Source organism: Mobula birostris, chromosome 10 (genome assembly GCF_030028105.1).
Source record: "Mobula birostris isolate sMobBir1 chromosome 10, sMobBir1.hap1, whole genome shotgun sequence".
NCBI classification, from domain to species: Eukaryota; Metazoa; Chordata; class Chondrichthyes; order Myliobatiformes; family Myliobatidae; genus Mobula; species Mobula birostris.
Window position 1 is genome coordinate 83,692,434 of NC_092379.1, and position 17,885 is coordinate 83,710,318.

Sequence of the window (17,885 nt, forward strand, 5' to 3'; positions counted from 1 at the left end):
CTGAGATTCTTTTTTTTTTGTGTACATACATAACAAATCCAAGAAACATAATAGAATCAATGAAAGAAAAGAAACTATGCAAATAGAAAAGAGACAAATAATAAATAAATAAATAGATAGATAGATAGATAGATAAATAAATACTGAAAACTAAATGATAAAAGTACAAAACAATAAGAATTATAGATCATGTGGACAGCCAGAAACTTTGTTCCATGGTGCTAATGACTAATACAAGGGGGCATAAGGTTAAGGTGTTAGGAGGAAAGTATAGAGGGAATGTGAGAGGCAGGTTTCTTACACAGAGAGTGGTAGGTGCATGGAATGTCCTGCCAGGTCTGGTGATAGAGGCAGGTAAGCTAGGACATTTAAGAAACTCTTAGATAGGCACATAGATGAAAGAAAAATGGAGGGGTATGTTGGAGAGAAGGGTGAGATTGATATTGGAGTAGGTTAAAGACTTGGCACAATATCATGGGTGAAAGGCCTTGGACTGTCCTGTACTGTTCTATATTCTCACTAATGAACACGTGAATTATCTGTTGGATACAAGCCATGCTGAAGGAGTGACCACATGCATAGGTCAAGTTTGTTATATCCGTCTCCATTCAAATATTTATAGTCATATACTTCAGAAACAAGTTAGTGTCACAATAATTGGACCAAAAGGACTCCCGCAGAGTAAACAGAAAAAGTAGATATAACATGGGTGAGCTAGACTGATTGCTGGGTTGTCATTAGCCCGTAAAAATATAATAAAATAAAGCTTTTGATGAAGGAAAATCAAATCCATTAAATGCCATCATCTGGAATGCTGAATCTTGGCTAAGCTTCAGCTCAGTAGATCAGCTGGTTGAGGAAAGATGCAAAAGCCAAGGGATATTTGATCCCTTTATAGTTTTCTTTATCCTCTGCCTTTGTACGAAAGGTAATGAAGTTTAAACTTCTAATCTAAAAACTACTGCATCTTTGAGTACATTGCATTTGCATGGATTTAAATTCTGAAATATTAGACAAAATATTGGCATTACATTTCAATAAAGGCTATCTCACATCAATCTGCTTTTAGTTTGTGATTATCAGACATCCCAAAATTTCAATAGGTGCTTTGTTCTCCCTAGCAATAAAAAAATACTTCATACAAATCACATAAAATTTTCAGTCTATCAAATATCTCATCAAACCTCTTCTCAAAATAATATGATTTTGCATGTTAAAAGAGAACAAAATATACAAATGTTGTAAATCTTAAAAGTAAATTTATTATCAAAATATACAATATATACAATATGTCACGATATACTACATTAAGATAAATTTTCTTGTGGGAATTCATAATAAAACAATGGAATACAATAGAATCAATGAAAAATTGCACACAAAGACTGACTACACACAAGACTGTAAAAGACAAACTATGCAAATACAAAAACACTAATAATAAATGAATATTAAATAAATAAATAGTAAATAAATGATACTGTGAATTTGAGTTCTGGAATTCTTGAAAGTGAGTCCATAGTTTGTGAAATCAATTCAGTGTTGAGATATTTCATTCAAACGTTGAAGATATTTGGTAATATCACCAAGAACACGCAAATTTCTACAGAATGTACCATGAAGCATTCTAACTGGCAGCATCAGTGTCTGGTATAGGGGGAGGGCTACTGTACAGGATTGAAGAAAGCTGCAGAGAGGTGTAAAATTAGTTAGCTCCATCATGGTCACTGGCCTCCATAGTATTCAGGACATCTTCAGTGAGCTGTGCCTCTGAAAAGCAATGCCCATCATTAAGAACACCCGCTGCCCAGGTCATGTTCTGTTCTCATTGCTACCATCAAAGAGGGAGTACCGAACCCTGAGGGCAAATACTCAACAATTGTGGCAGAACTTCTTCTCCTCTGCCATCTGATTTCTGAATGGACATTGAACCCATGAACACTACCCCACTATTTTTTATTTCCTAATTTTTGCAATAGTCATTGAACTATTTAATATACTGTATATATGTACTTACTACTTTGCAAACAGACGGTTTGAATAGCTGTTCAAAAGCTAATAAATGGTTGATCCTGATTTACTGCAAGATATTACAATATCCAAGAGCTCTGGGTGAAAGATTTAGCTGCACCTGTTAAATTAAGTGAGATTTATAAGCTGAACAGTTGGCTGTAAAAAGCTAATAGGAATGTTTTGAAGTTGCCTCAGAACCAAGCCTGTATAGCTATTTCTTTGACTAAAACCAGCAACCTGTTTAGTGTGATAACAGAAATACTGGAAAAATGCAGCTGGTCAGGTTAATTTGTGGAAAGAGGAACTAGTTAATGTTTCATGTCAGTGACTCTACATCAGAACTGAGAGTGATTGGAGTGAAAGTGATTAATGGAAATCACATTGGAAAGAGGAACATTTTTTCAAGGTCAGCATTCCTAGAAGCCACAATGGAAGACATAAAAAAAGCTGCAAATGCTGAAATCCAAAACAAACATTACATCTACAGTTTTATTTGGTTTCCATCATGAGAACTGTGTATTGTTTGCTCTTCATATAGACGTTTGCAGATAGTTGTTTCCTTTTGGTGACTTTTCATTGTTTATTCCAACGATCTTTGCTGATCAGTCCTGATGAAGGATCTCAGCTCGAAGTGTGAATTGCTTATTACTTTTCATAGATAATGTATGATCTGCTGAGTTCCTCCAGCATTTTGTGTGTGTTACTTGGCATGTATCTCAACCACTCCCAAGTTTTTAAGCCTTTATTTAGCTTTCCCAATAAGTCTGCATTTTTGGTATTAAAAACTGTCTGTGATTGGGCCTCAGTTAGAAAATGGCCCTGAGTTAGAAAAATAGATCCTTGTGACACAACAAAGAAATGGGTGTCTGCTCTCTTATCTGGCTCAGCATTCATTGTGTCAACATATTCATTACACCACCTTACTTCCAGCATAAAGTTCTTTTCGTGAGTTCTCATTCTACAAACCTCATCAAAGGTACAATGCAGATAAGATCACACTTCATATGTGACCCTCAAATAATATGAAGTCACCATGCTAAGGTCGGCTAATGATACTTTTATTCTACTGAATGCCTTATAAATTGCATGCAAAACTTTAGCCACTAAAGCCCAACTCAAAATCTGACAGGTCTCCTGTGGAGTACAAGCTTAATGTGTGTTTTCTTGTGAGGTAGAATTTCTATCCAGTGCACTGTTTTATTAAATATTTAGTAAGATTTCATATGGGCAGCTTTTATTTCTGTTTAGATGGTCAAGCAAGTAATGTGGTGGTATGTACTTGGGCATGACAGCTGGGAACTTGTTTCTATAGGCACAGCTATAACCTTGCCAGAAATGCAATATAATTCTGGTTTAGTATGGATGAGGTTTCATGTTTAAAATGAGATAATGTGATATTAGATAAAGCTGTTTGAACCAACAGACCACAACTTAACATTATTCAATTGTAGACCACTGTGGAGTTAACAGAGTTGTTTGCAGTATCCAGCAATGTAAGTAGATTAGTAGGTAAATCAAATTTCTGTTTAGTAATTGGGTATCTCTGGGGGATGGTTAGTTCCAATGGATTGGAAAGGAATAAGTAGATCTATTTTATTCCTTTTTCACTTTTTATCATTTCATTGTTGATTTGCTGATGTTAGGCTAATGGAAAGCTCTGTATCTATTCTACTAATTAGTTAACTAATCACCTTCTCTTTCATTCATATCATTGATATAGTATATTTGAGGTTGAGCTGTGCAAAGTTCCATAGGGATCTGGTAACAATCATCCAATCTCCACATAATTCAAAAAAGTTTTTAAAGACTTTACTTTCTGTTAAATTGAGGTGATAATACTGAGAACTCTGATGAATAAAATGTTCTCAAATGACCAACATATAAGAGAGTTAGCAAGGTTAAAAATATATGGACTAATTAATCAGATGAGGTAAGCAAATGAAGTTGGTGGTGAATAAAAGATAAGTAAGCTATTATTAAAATAAGAAAAAACAATGTCTATTGAATAAATGAACAACTATTAACATAGGTATACATCCCAAAGATTTAGGTACCATTGTTTTGCTCTGATTAGAAGATCCCAATTAATCTGAAAGTGTTCTCTTATATATTAAGGATATATTGACCATGCTTCAACATTACTTCAAGAAGTTTGATTTTTTTTTCTGGATCATTACTAAAACTACATTTCAAATACAGATTATAATTTCTGATGCCTCATGTCTAACTTAGCTACCTTCACTCCAAACAAATTAAATTGATCATTTCTTTCCAGCACTGCAAGTGTTTTTTCTGAAATGCAGATTTATGTTTGCTTTCCTGAAACTTGTCCAAGTTACCTTTCCAAATAGATAAGTTTTGGTTTATTTGACTATTGAGAACAGGCCAGTCTTTGAAGTCATTTTTTTCACTAGAGCTATCTTCCCTTGAGTTCAGGATCTTAAGTCAATCTAATAGTTGGATCGATGTCTTTATCTTCTCTGGACTGTGGTTTAAACTGCTCAGTGTCTACTCAATTTGTAGCATGGACAGAGGCAGAACAAATGAATCCTTTTAGGAAAAAAAACTCCTCAATTCTTGTTGAGTTCACTTAAATTTCTCTCCATAGATGATTGGCTTGAAAGTGGACTGCTTCTCTCTCCAAAGGGATTCCCAATTGTCTCTTTAATTCGACTCATCCAATGGATTCTTACTTTCCTTCTCATTTCTGATCAGCTTTAAGCCAAAACTCAATTCACCTGGTCAAACTTTGATTCCAGCCTACCTTTCTTCTCTTTTCCTCTTTTATAAACCAACCAACTTAACTATACCTCTTCCTACCCTGTCTCCTGTAAAAATGTCATTTCCCTTTTTACAGTTCTTTTGTCTCTGCCACAACTGTTCCCAAGATGAGGTATTCCTTTCCAGGACATAAAAGATGTCCTCTTTCTTTAAGCCCCAGAGTTTTCCCTTCCTCCATCATTGATGCTACTGTTACGTACCCCGTAACTGGGTTGCCAAACCAGCAGAAATGGATCACTCAGTTGGAGTCTGGTTTACTAGAACTAAGAAAGTTTTATTAAAGAAACAAGTAACACAGTACTCTAATCAAAAGGATAATAAATGCAACAGTTCAGCAATGATAAACACACATGTACACAGAATTAAGATAACAGGATCAATCAAACTCTATCATTGTCTAGGGGTAAATGACCAATTTCAAAGTGACACAAAGTCCAGTTCAATTTAGTTCAGTTCGCAGTAATCGTTGCCATGGCGATGGACAATGTGGGGGGAAGGAGAGAGAGAACAAGAACAAATGATCATTCAAAACGGCTTCCACACACAGACCTGCGATATTGCTCACAAGCAGCTTTTGGGCGAGTCCTTTGTGATGTCACCTGAGGTCACCGACTGTGACCCCTCCTCCAGATGCGGTCGATCCTCTGCAGTGAACCTGGCACCGCTGATCGTACCTTTCCACCCTGTGCGTCTATGGCTTGGTTCCGCAACCAGCCTTCCAAAATGACTCCCGCCGACTTCTGGGGGGTGGGGGGCACCGCTTCCAGGGTCTCGTTACCTCATGGTGTCGTGTGTGTCCTGCCTTAGCGAACCTGTCCCTTTTTATCCCCCTGCTGGGGTATCGCCTGTCCATCACACTTCAAACAGTTCAGGGTTCAAAGGGGGAGCCGCTCTAGACAGCTCTCTCTCCCGTCCCTTCATTACACATCTCCAAATGCTGCTCCATTGTCTTCCTTATCTCTCTCTTGAAGACAGGTGGCAGACCAACTGCTGATCACACAGGACAGCTAACATCTTATCTATGTGTATTCTTGTCACACTACCCTCACCCATATCCCCTCCATTTCCTGGACATCCACCCTCACCTCATCTTCCCGCCACCTTAAGAGGGCTAGAGATCCTCTGGTCCTCACCCATCAGTCTGTAAGCCTTCACCTCCGGCACATCATTCCCTGCAATTCCACAATCATTATCGGGACCCTACCACCAAACTCAACTTTACCTCCTCCTCAGTCTCTCCACTTTCCACAGGAACTACTCCCTCCATGATTCCTCTGTCTATTCACCCCTCCCAATTAATCTCCTTCCCAGTACTTATTCCCACAAGTGGAAGAAGTGCTACACCTGCCCATTCATGTCCATTCAGGACCCCAAACAATTATTCCAGGTAAGGCAACACTTCAACTGTGAATCTGTTGGGATCATCTATGGTATCTGGTGCTCCCGATGTGGCCTCCTCCACATTGGTGAAACCGAATGTAGATTGGGGGACTGGAGTGTCGTGCACCTTCACACCATCCAAAATAAACCAAATGTCCTCGTGGCCAACTATGATTGTATTTTAATTCCAATGCCCATTTCCATTCTAACATGTTGCCCATGGCTTCCTTTACTGCCACAATGAAGCCATTCTCAGGGTGGAGAAGCAACACCTCATATTCTGTCTGATTTCATTGATTGCTCCAACTTCTGGTAACTTTCCCCCTCCCTCTTGTGTCTTATTCAGTTCCCCACTCTGCCTCCCTTCTTACCTCATTTGCTTCTCCTCGCCTGCCTATCACATCCCCTGGGTGCCCCTTTTCCTTCTCTTTCACTGGTGGTCCATGCTCCACTCCTTTCAGACTCCTTCTCCAGCCCTTTACCTTTTCCACCTATCTCCTCCCAGATTCTTGCTTCGTCCTCCTTCCCCCACCCACCTGCTTTGCCTATCATTTTCTATCCTACTGTATGTCCCCTCCCCCACATTCTTACTCTAGGTAATTCCCCCTTCCTTTTCAGTTCTGAATGGTCTCAGCCCAGAACTTTGACAGTTCATTCATTTCTGTATATTGTCACGTACCCCGTGACAGGAATAAAGAACCAGCAGAGATGGAAAACACTTTGGAGTCCAGTATTGCTATAAATTAATAATATTCTTTAGTAACTATGCAATACAGTAATATAAATGTAGATAAATCAAACAGATTAGCAGTGATTATATATACATATAAGTAAGTATATCAGTAAGTGTACAAATATATGTATGAAAAACCAAGCCTCCTTAAGTCTAGGTGTAAAAAGATAGAGTCTTACGATGATGAGTAAAGTTCAGTTCAGTTTGTGGTATTTAGTTGAGTAGTGATGGAGAGAGAGAGGGAGGGATTTGAGTCTTCAGGTAAGCTGACGTTGTCGATCTTCTCATCATCCTTCGAAATCCTTTAAAAGTGACTGTGACTTTAACAAAGGGGACCGGTTTCCTGTGGTGGAGCTATCACCCAGGTGAGGGTGGACACATGGACAACTTCCCACCAGTCAACCCCTTTCCTTTTCACTGCAAGAGCGGCTGGTCGATCCACCTGATTGATCCTCCAAAAACCCACTTTTCCTACCGGTACAACAATGCTCATTCAGTGTCCAAAACATGTGCCTGAGGTCTATCATCTGACCTCCTATTTTATCTTCCCGTGCTGAGCACCAACTGACACTCAAATAACTCCTCCTTCCTCTCTCTGTGTAAGAAAATCACAAGCAGGCAAATGTCCTTGAGAAGTATCAACACGCTGCCGAAAAATCATAACATCGAGTGTCCGTCAAATGACACCACCTTCGGTCACCATAGCAACTTATGAGCTTCTCGGTGCCATCTCTCTCTCCAACTCAGCAGAAATCCACACGTTACTTCCAGTCCCTTAAAGTGACAGTCCAACAGTTAGTCTTCATCTCTCTCTCTCTTTTCAAAACAATATATCGGTGGTAAATAACTCTCTCTCTATCTTTTCAAAAGCACAGTTAATAGGGGTAAACGAGCACAGTTCATAGGGGTAATTCAGGACCCTGTCACAATATGCTGTCTGACCTGATGAGTTGTTCCAGCATTTTGTGTGTCCTTTCTCCTCTGTATCTCTCCCCCTACACAAATCAAAACACATCTGTATTCCTACTTTTCCAGTTATGATGAACGGTCTCTGCCCTGAAGCATTAAGGTGACCTTTCCAGAGACAAAAGGGACTACAAATACCGGAATCTGGCGCAATAAACGATTTCCTTGAAGAATTCCACAGGTCAGGCAACATCTAAGGGAAGAATTGTCAACGTTTTGGGTCAAAACTTTTCATCAGGACGGACACTGCAGATTGTTTGATGTTCCATATTTCTCTCTGCTGCATTAGCTAAGTACTTACAGAACTTGTCTTTGTTGCTATTTATTTCCACATTGTGTAAATGTCAATTTTCATACATTCATAGGATAAAAATTTTTACCACATTGAAGAAGAAAAGTGAATTTTCAGCAGATTAATTGAAAAGTGTCTGGATAAGTGAACAAAACAAGAACACATTGAGAATTACTGCAGGTACAGTTACTGTTCATTTTATTGTACAGTGATGTCATCAAAACAAAGGCAGTATACTTTTGGATAGCCTTGAGATGTTCCTCTGTTATTGGTAATTCTTTGTTGTTTGATTTATTTGTACTTTCTCTTATGCACATCAGACTGATCATTCTGCGAGCAGAGAAATACTGCAAGACAAGGAAAGAATCAGAATCAGCTTTATTATCACTTTCTTATAATGTCTGAAATTTGTTGTTTTGTGGCAGCAGAACAGTGCAAAAACATACAACTACCATAAATTACAAGATAAATAAAAAGTGCAAAAAAAAGAGGAAGGAATAATGAGGTAGAGTTCAAAGTTCATTGACCATTCAGCAATCTAATGGCAATGGGGAAGAAGATTTTTTTTGAATTGCTGTTCTGTACCTCTTCCCTGGTTATACGAGGGGAAATTGATAAATTTGTGGCCTAAGGTAGAAGGTGTCAATTTTAGAAAATCTAGCACATTTATTTTTCCTACATTTACACACTTAGTCCAACAGTCGTGGAGCATACGGATCCCTTCTTTGTAGAAATCAGTGTCTTGGACCTCCAGAAAGTGGTCCACAGCAGGGGTGATTGATAAGTTTGTGACCTAAGGTAAAAGAAGATGAGTTATTAACTTCAAACTTTCTGCATAATTACTCAAGAAGTTGAACTGTACGTGCATGTAACAAAAGCTGTATAACTCATCTCCTTCTACCTTAGGCCACAAACTTATCAATCACCCCTCATAGTAATGAGAAGAGGGCATGATCCAGATGGTGATACACCACCTTTTGAAGATGTCCTTGAGGGTGGGGAGGGTTGTGTCTGTAATAGAGCAGGCTGAGTCTACAACACTATACATCCTCTTGTGCATTGGAGCATACATTCCAGACTGTGGTGCAACCAGTCAAAATGCAATCCACAGTGCATCCATAAAATCTGCAAGTTTTTGGTGAAATACTAACTCTCGTATAACTCCTAACAATGTAAAGCTGTGGGCATGCCTTCTTCATAGTTACATCAATGCTTTGGATCTTGGACAGTAAGATAGCATACTAATTACAAAGACAAACACGAGGAATTCTGCAGGTGCTGGAAATTCAAGCAACACACATCAAAGTTGCTGGTGAACACAGCAGGCCAGGCAGCATCTCTAGGAAGAGGTACAGTCGACGTGTAGGGGCCAAGACCCTTCATCAGGACTAACTGAAGGAAGAGCTAGTGAGAGATTTGAAAGTTGGAGGGGGAGGGGGAGATCCAAAATGATAGGAGAAGACAGGAGGGGGAGGAATGGAGCCAAGAGCTGGACAGGTGATTGGCAAAAGGGGATACGAGAGGATCATGGGACAGGAGGTCCGGGAAGAAAGACAAGGGGAGGGGGGGACCCAGAGGATGGGCAAGAGGTATATTCAGAGGGACAGAGGGAGAAAAAGGAGAGTGAGAGAAAGAATGTGTGCATAAAAATAAATAACAGATGGGGTACGAGGGGGAGGTGGGGCCTAGCGGAAGTTAGAGAAGTCGATGTTCATGCCACCAGGTTGGAGGCTACCCAGACGGAATATAAGGTGTTGTTCCTCCAACCTGAGTGTGACTTCATCTTTACAGTAGAGGAGGCCGTGGATAGACATATCAGAATGGGAATGGGATGTGGAATTAAAATGTGTGGCCACTGGGAGATCCTGCTTTCTCTGGCGGGTGGACAGAGCATAGGTGTTCAGCAAAACGACACAGTTTACACTCAATAAACTGTGTTACCCTTTTTTCACTTTTTTTATTGAAAGTTACATTTTTTATTTTTATGTTCTGCATTCTACTGCTGCCACAAGACAACAAATTTCACAACACAAGAGTTGTTGGAAATCTAGAGCAACACGCACAAACTGCTGGAAGAGCTCAGCACATCAGGCAGTCTCTATGGAAATGAATAATCTGTTGATGTTTCGTGCCAAGACCCTTCTTCAGCACTGGAAAGGAAGTGGGGAAGATGTCAGAATAATAAGGTGGGGGCTGGGGAAGGAGGACTAGCTAGAAGATGATAGCTAAAGCCAGGTGGGTGGGAAAAGGTGGAGAAGAAGGAATCTGATAGGTGGAGAGCGGACCATAGGAGAAAAGGAAGGAGGAGGGACACCAGAAGGAGGTGATAGGCAGGCGAAGAGAAGAGGTAAGAGGTCAGAGTGAGGAAATCAAAGACGAGGGAAGGGGAGAGAATCAAAAAACTTACTGGAAGGAGAAATCGATTTTCATGCCATCTGGATGGTGGCTACCTAGAGAGAGTATGAAGTGTTGCTCCTCCACCCTGAGAGTGGCCTTACCATGGGAAAAAAGGGCTGACATGTTGTAACAGGAATGGGAATAGTTATTATAATGCTTGAGCACCAGGAAATTTTGCTTTGGTGGATGGAGCAGAGATGCTAACAAAGCAGTCCCTCAATTTACATTGGGACTCATTGATGTAGAGAAGGCTACATTAGGAGCACTCGATACAATAGATGACACCAACAGATTCGCAGGTGAAGTGTCAGCACACCTGGAATGACTGCTTGGGGCCCTAAGGGAGGAAGTAAATGAGCAGGTGTAGCACCTCTGTTGCTTTAAGAGATATGTGCCAGTGGGAAGGAACGAATAGACAAAGGAATCACAGAGGGAGTGATCCCTGTGGAAAGCAGAGAGTGGGGGTGAGGTAAAGATGTATTTGGTTGTAGGATCCCATTGAAAATGGCTGTAGATATGGAAAGTGAAGTGCTGGATACAAAGCCTCATACAGTGCTAGAAGAGGACAAGAGGAATTCTTTTCCTTTTAAGGGATTGAGAAGATGTGGTGTATGTAAATGTCTGGGAAATGGAGGAGATGCGAATGAGAGCAATATAATGGTGGAGGAAGGGAAACCCCATTCTTTGAAGAAGGTTGATATCTTTGATATCCTGGAAAGAAATTCCTCATCCTGGGAATAGATGTGATGCAAACAAAAGGAATGAGGAAAGGAAATAGTATTTTTACAGGAGGTGGGCTGGGAAGAGCTATAGTCATGATAGCCGTGGGTCATCAATGGAACACAGGAAGAGTTGGGGAACATTACCAGGGGAGATTTGGAACATGGACTGTTCTATGTAGCCAATGCAAAAGCAGACATAGCTGGAAACCATGCCATTCACCATGGTTACCTCGAGTTTGGAGAAAGTGGGAGGAGCCAAAGGAGAAACTGTTGAGGATTAGGACCCATTCTTCCAGATAGAGAAGGGTGATGGTGGAACGGAACTGGTTGGGTCATTTGTTCAGAAAGAAGCGGCGAGTTTTAAGGCCTTCTTGATGGGGAATAGAAGTATATAGGGACTGGATATCCGAATGAAAATTAGGCAGTTAGGGCCAGGGTATTGAAAGTTGTTAAGAAGATCAAAAGCCTGTGAAGTGTCATGATGTGAGTGTGCAGGTACTGAACCAAGGAGTATAGAATGGAGCAGGAGCAGGCAGAGACAACAGTAGAATCGTGCAGGGTAAGGTGGCAGTGGATGGGAGTTCTCCAGAGTTGATGATGTTGTGGTAGTGTCAGAGATAATTTCCTGATGGTCTTTTTCAAGGGGTAAGAGAAAGTGCCTGATGTGGCACCTGGCCTCAGCAATGTAGAAGTCAGTCTGCTGCATTACAGCAGCACCTCCTTTTTTCTGCAGGTTTGACGGTTAGAATGTGATTCATTTAGAGTGAGAGAGGAGGGCAGTGCATTCAGACGTTGTAAGGTTCAAAAGTTAGTGAAGAATGCTGAAGTTGAGCCGATTGATGCTGAAAGTTAATGTCATTGTCACAAATAATGCCTATGTCATAATGGCACTCTGTATTCATTGATAATAAACCTGACTCTGTTCCTGCATTTAACTATTATGGTTTCTCTACTCATATCAGACCTTCTCAGTGGTGAACAAGAAGATTCAAGAGATGCATGTGGCAATGTGCTTAAAAGGATAACAACCCACTTCAGATCGTGAGTCATGACAATATGTTAGAGTTTTGGTGCAGTGCTTATCAGTATGATAATCTGATCAGTACATAGACAGCAAGAACTTGTATGTTACAGAGAAATTTTTAAGTAAAAACTGGACCTTTAATACATGAAAATAACTTTCCAAAGTAATCCCATTCAGAGAGAAATATGAGCTTTTAATTTGGATCCATCTGTACGAAAACAGCTACAAATGCAGGTGTAATTAAAAACATGGCCAACAGTCAAGACAGGGCACTTTGTGTTTACAAAAGATTTATTTAAAGTAAGTCTTTTTTATCTATTCTTCCCCATATTTCATACTTATAGATATGAACAGGAGAAACAGCGAACTAACGTCAATGATTTAATGAACCAATCAGAGGTTGTCATACATGTTGTTAAAATGACATACAGTAGAAAAAGGCATGATATCTCGCAGAATAAATATAGAGCTACAGGTAGGAAATTAAGATTGTTCATCTTGAGGTGAGTGATCTGCGGATTTCCCAAGCGCAACGAGGATCACAATCTTGGGTTCTGAGTTCTGGAACAGAAGGATATGCCAGAAAATGTGTGGCTTAAGTGCGAGATCAGGCAGGGATTCATATGCTTGAATCATTAGGATTTACTTGACGTAGAATTGACCTACACCAGATGAGGAGGTTGCATGTGAACTGGAAGAACTAATATCCTGGAGGGGAAAATTGTTTTTGCTGTCAGAGAGAGTTTCAATTAGATTGGCAGGTGAGTGAGAACTGAAAGAGCAAAGTCAGTGAAAACACAGTGGCACATGCAGCAATTAAGAGTGTAAGCCTGGCAATCAAGATAGTCATGTTTACAGTAAAAGGGCAGAAAGGGCCGCTGTTTAAATTCCATCTATTTCAATGCATATTGCTATATGGGTATGATGGATGAACACAGGGCTTGGAGTGCTTCTAGGGACTGGGACGTTTTCACCATAATGGGAAACACGGCTGGGGAAAGAGCAGAAGTAGCAGCTCAGTGTTCTGGGATACTGATGTTTTTGTTGTGACAGCGGTAAGAGTGGACAGAGTGTTGCCTTGTTAATATGGGAGCTCATAACAATAAGACCATAGAGCCGTCTCTATTTCCTGAGGAGACTGAGGTCCTTTAACATCTGCCGGACGATGCTGAGTACGTTCTACGAGTCTGTGGTGGCCAGTGCGATCATGTTTGCTGTTGTGTGCTGGGGCAGCAGGCTGAGGGTAGCAGACACCAACAGAATCAACAAACTCATTCGTAAGGCTAGTGATGTTGTGGGGATGGAACTGGACTCTCTGACGGTGGTGTCTGAAAAGAGGATGCTGTCCAAGTTGCATGCCATCTTGGACAATGTCTCCCATCCACTACATAATGTACTGGTTGGGCACAGGAGTACATTCAGCCAGAGACTCATTCCACCGAGATGTAACACAGAGCGTCATAGGAGGTCATTCCTGCCTGTGGCCATCAAACTTTACAACTCCTCCCTTGGAGGGACAGACACCCTGAGCCAATAGGCTGGTCCTGGACTTATTTCCTGGCATAATTTACATATTACTATTTAACTATTTATAGTTTTATTACTATTTAATTATTTATGGTGCAACTGTAACGAAAACCAATTTTCTCTGGGATCAAAAAAGTATGACTATGACTATGACTATGACCATAAGATCTAGGAGCAGAATTAGGCCATTTTGTCCATTGTGTCTACTCCATTCCATCATGGCTGATCCATTTTCCGTCCCTGCCCCAGTCTCTGGCCTTCTCCCTATATCCCTTCATGCCCTGACTAATCAAGAATCTATCAACCACTGTCTGAAATATACCCAATGGCTTAGCCTACACAACCACCTGTGGCAATGAATTCCACAGATCCACTGCTCTCTGGCTAAAGAAATTCCTCCACATCTCCATTCTAAAAGAACGTACTTCTATTCTGAGGCTCTGTCTCTGATCTTAGACTCTCCCACCATAGGAAGCATCCTCTCTACATCCACTGTATCAAAGCCTTTCAAGATTCGATAGGGTTCAATAAGGTAACACCCCATTCTTCTGAATTCCAGTGAGTACAAACCTAGAGCCATCAAGCACTCCTCAAGTGACAAGCCTATCAATCCTGGAATAATTTTCATTAAACTCTTTCGAACCTTCTCCAAACTCAACCCATCCTTTCTTAGATAAAGGGCACAAAACTGCTCACAATGCTCCCAGTGCTTTATAAAGCCTTTACATTGCATCCTTGATTTTATATTCTAGTCCCTTCAAAATGAATGGTAATATCAGATTTGCCTTCCTCATCACAGACTCAATCTACAAATTAACCTTTTGGTGAACCCTTTTAGTAGTCTCCATAATATTATTGTCTAGCTTACTTTTGTGTTGGATCTTTTCCCTCTGTATGACATTTTTATTGCCTTCTGTTGTGTTATAAAAGCTTCCCTATACTCTAACTTCCCATTATTTTTTGCTCAATTATATGCTCTCTCTTTAGCTTTAATGTTGGCTTTAATTCTCCTTGTCAGCCATGGTTGTGTCATCCTCTTTTAGAATATTTCTACTTCTTTGGGATGTCTATATCCTGCACCTTCCGAATTGCTGCCAGAAAATCCAGCCACTGCTAGTATTCCTTTCCAGTCAATTTTGGCCAGCTCCTCTCTCATGCATCTGTAATACACTTTGCTTCACTGTAGTACTGATACATTTGAGTTTAACTTCTTCTTCTCAAAATGTAGGGTGAATTCTATTACAATATGATCACAAACCCTAAGGATTCCTTTACCTTAAGCTCGCAAATCAATTTTGGTTCATTGTATAACAGCAATGCTTAGAGAGGTGCATTCAAGACAGTTCTTTCATGCATTATTCAGTGGAAACTGCTGAGCAAAGAGAAATACTAGACCTCCTCTTAGGGAATCAGATTGGCCATGTAACTAAAGTGGCGTTTGAAAAGAACTTTTAGTTGGATGACCTCAATTCGTTTAGCTTTGTAATATTTATATAAAAAGATAGGTCTATAGGTTAAAGTCCTGAGCTGCAGCAGCAGGGTCAACATCAAGGACATTAGGCAGGCCTAGAAGGTGTCAACTGGGTAATTCTATTTAAGGCAAAGGGAATAAGGGCACAGGCTTGAACTTCCCAGACTCCACCCATCTAACAAACGTCTAAGCCTCACCACTCTGGCCTTCCATGTTGTCAAGTGTCTTATGGAATAACCTTCTAGATCACTAGTCAGCACACCAGTTCCCTTCCCAGAACAACTTCAGGCTGTAGGACCCTCATCAGCAACACCTCCGGGGCCCAGGCTGTTAGGGAGATGCTCTCATAAACTCCCAAGAGTGATGTAAGCATTGGTAGAGAAACAACTTCTGCCCTTACCATGGAGCAACCGATCACCCATGCATCCAATACCCACTGCATCCAGGAAAACAACACCATCAGGTAGAGATGAGGGGTCTTCTCTGAGTTGGACAATCCACATTAGGGGTGCATGGAAAGAACTACTTTTTAATCAGGATGGCAATTGAGATTTTAAAGGCAGAGTTTTGCTGCAGTTTGAGTAGCAACCAACCAGCAAGGGGGATTCATTAGAAAGGGCCAATAAAAATAACTCAATGCAAGTGGAGTGGTCATTCTTGTGAGTATCCCAGTCTTTAGAGTGGCTTTGGCTTATCAGGCTTAGGTGAGATCACATCTGGGTGAGGTAAGTTGTCTTGTAAATTACTCTCTCTCTCTCTCTCTCTCTCCCTCTCTGTTTTTATTGTTCGTTCCTGACCTATTAGGGAATAGTAGTTTAGTGAGAATGGCTCCAGGGGCAATGTATTTGACTCTATGTGTGATGTGGGAAATCTGGCCTGGGATCATGTATGGTTGTCCACCCAAGTTCTCCCCTTATGCATCAACTTCCACAAGATTTTGTTGTGGTTTATTGCTGCCTTCAAGATTACCTATGGCATCAATCCAATCACTTTTTGTGTCCAGCTGTCACCATTCCTTAGCATCATAGCCACCTTCCATGTATCCTGTCTTAAGCCGATTGTCCATGAGCCACTCAACCCACCTAAGCCTGCACCTCCAGAACCAAGGATGGTGAATGATGGTTGAGTATACACAGATTTCCAGTTATTGAATTCACATGGTAATGGATAGGTTGTGCAATACCTGGTCAACTAGGAAGGGTACTGCATAGAGGAGAGAATTCTTGGGTGGTGTCTAGCTTCATCTTGGATCCATTGCTCATTGAGCAGTTCCACTGAACCCAACCAGGTCGTCCTATTGGGGGTGAGGGTCCTGTCAGGCCTGCGCAGGCAGGCACCTTCCAGTCTCTACCTAGTTAACAGGAAACACCTGCCACATGTTTCCAACCCATCACCTGCAGCCTATTTAAACCCAATTGTCATCCCCAGTCCTTGCTCACTCATTCAAACCAGTCAGCCTCAACCAGCTACTCTTTGCCTTTAGTTACCTTGTTACCTTGCCGTGTCATGTATCCATTCCCGCTTGTTTTGTTGCCCCTCTTAGCTTCTCATTTTGTGGTCAATTATTAAAGAAACTTCTCACTACTAAATTGTCTCCACTGCTCTGTATTTGACTAAGAAGAGACTTCCTATCTTATATAGGCAGCCGTCAATCCCAGGGGATCATGGATTTGCACCCCTGGTGGACTGTGTCCTCACCATGGTGCAAGCTTGGGTGGGAAGATCTGAAGAACCATTTGTTACCGATGCAACGGGTTCTCCCTCTCCATGTCACTGATGTAGTCCAAGGATGGGCAAGCACTGATACAGCTTGGCACCAGTGTTATCATAGGGGTTGCCAGAGTGAAGCTGTAAACAACATTGAACTACCTTAGGGATCCCAGCTCTGGATTTCTTCATCGGGGTTTAGTCCCAAAGCTTTTCCATGGGTAGATATGGCTGCAAGTCAGTGGAGGTTTAAAATCAGAGTTTTCCTTCTCCTAGACGGGCTGCTGTCCAAGGCTGACAAGCCCCACCTGCTTGTAGCAACTGGTTTTGAGGCACCAGTGGTCCACCTTCGCTCCTTCTCTTGTCAGCAGAAGCAATTCTGCCAGGCCTAGTAGTTAAGCCACACATGAAGGACAAGATTTGGACTTGGTTTTCAGAGGCCATTAGAGATGCACGCCATTTGGAGCACTTCATAGGTAGTGGGAGCTCATTCCCACTTCCACCCTCGGCTATGACATCCTTAGGAACCAAGGAAGAGGAACCTTAGGAATTTAGGAACAGATCATGTCCCCATAAAGACCATTTGGACCATTTGTGAAGTCACAGGTGATAGTTATCATCACCTGGATAGTCGAGGCGTAATCAGGAATAGCTAGCATGATATTGTGCATGGGAAGTCATTTCTGACAAACCTTGTGGTGCTTTCTCAAAGAAGTAACTAAGGGAATAAGTGAAGGCAGGGCAGTGGATGTTGTCTATATGGACTTTAGCAAGGTCGTCAACAAGGTCTTACATGGCAGACTCGTCTGGAAGGTTATGTTGCATGGGATTCAGGGGGAGCTAGAGAGGTAGATTCAGAATTAGCTTGATCG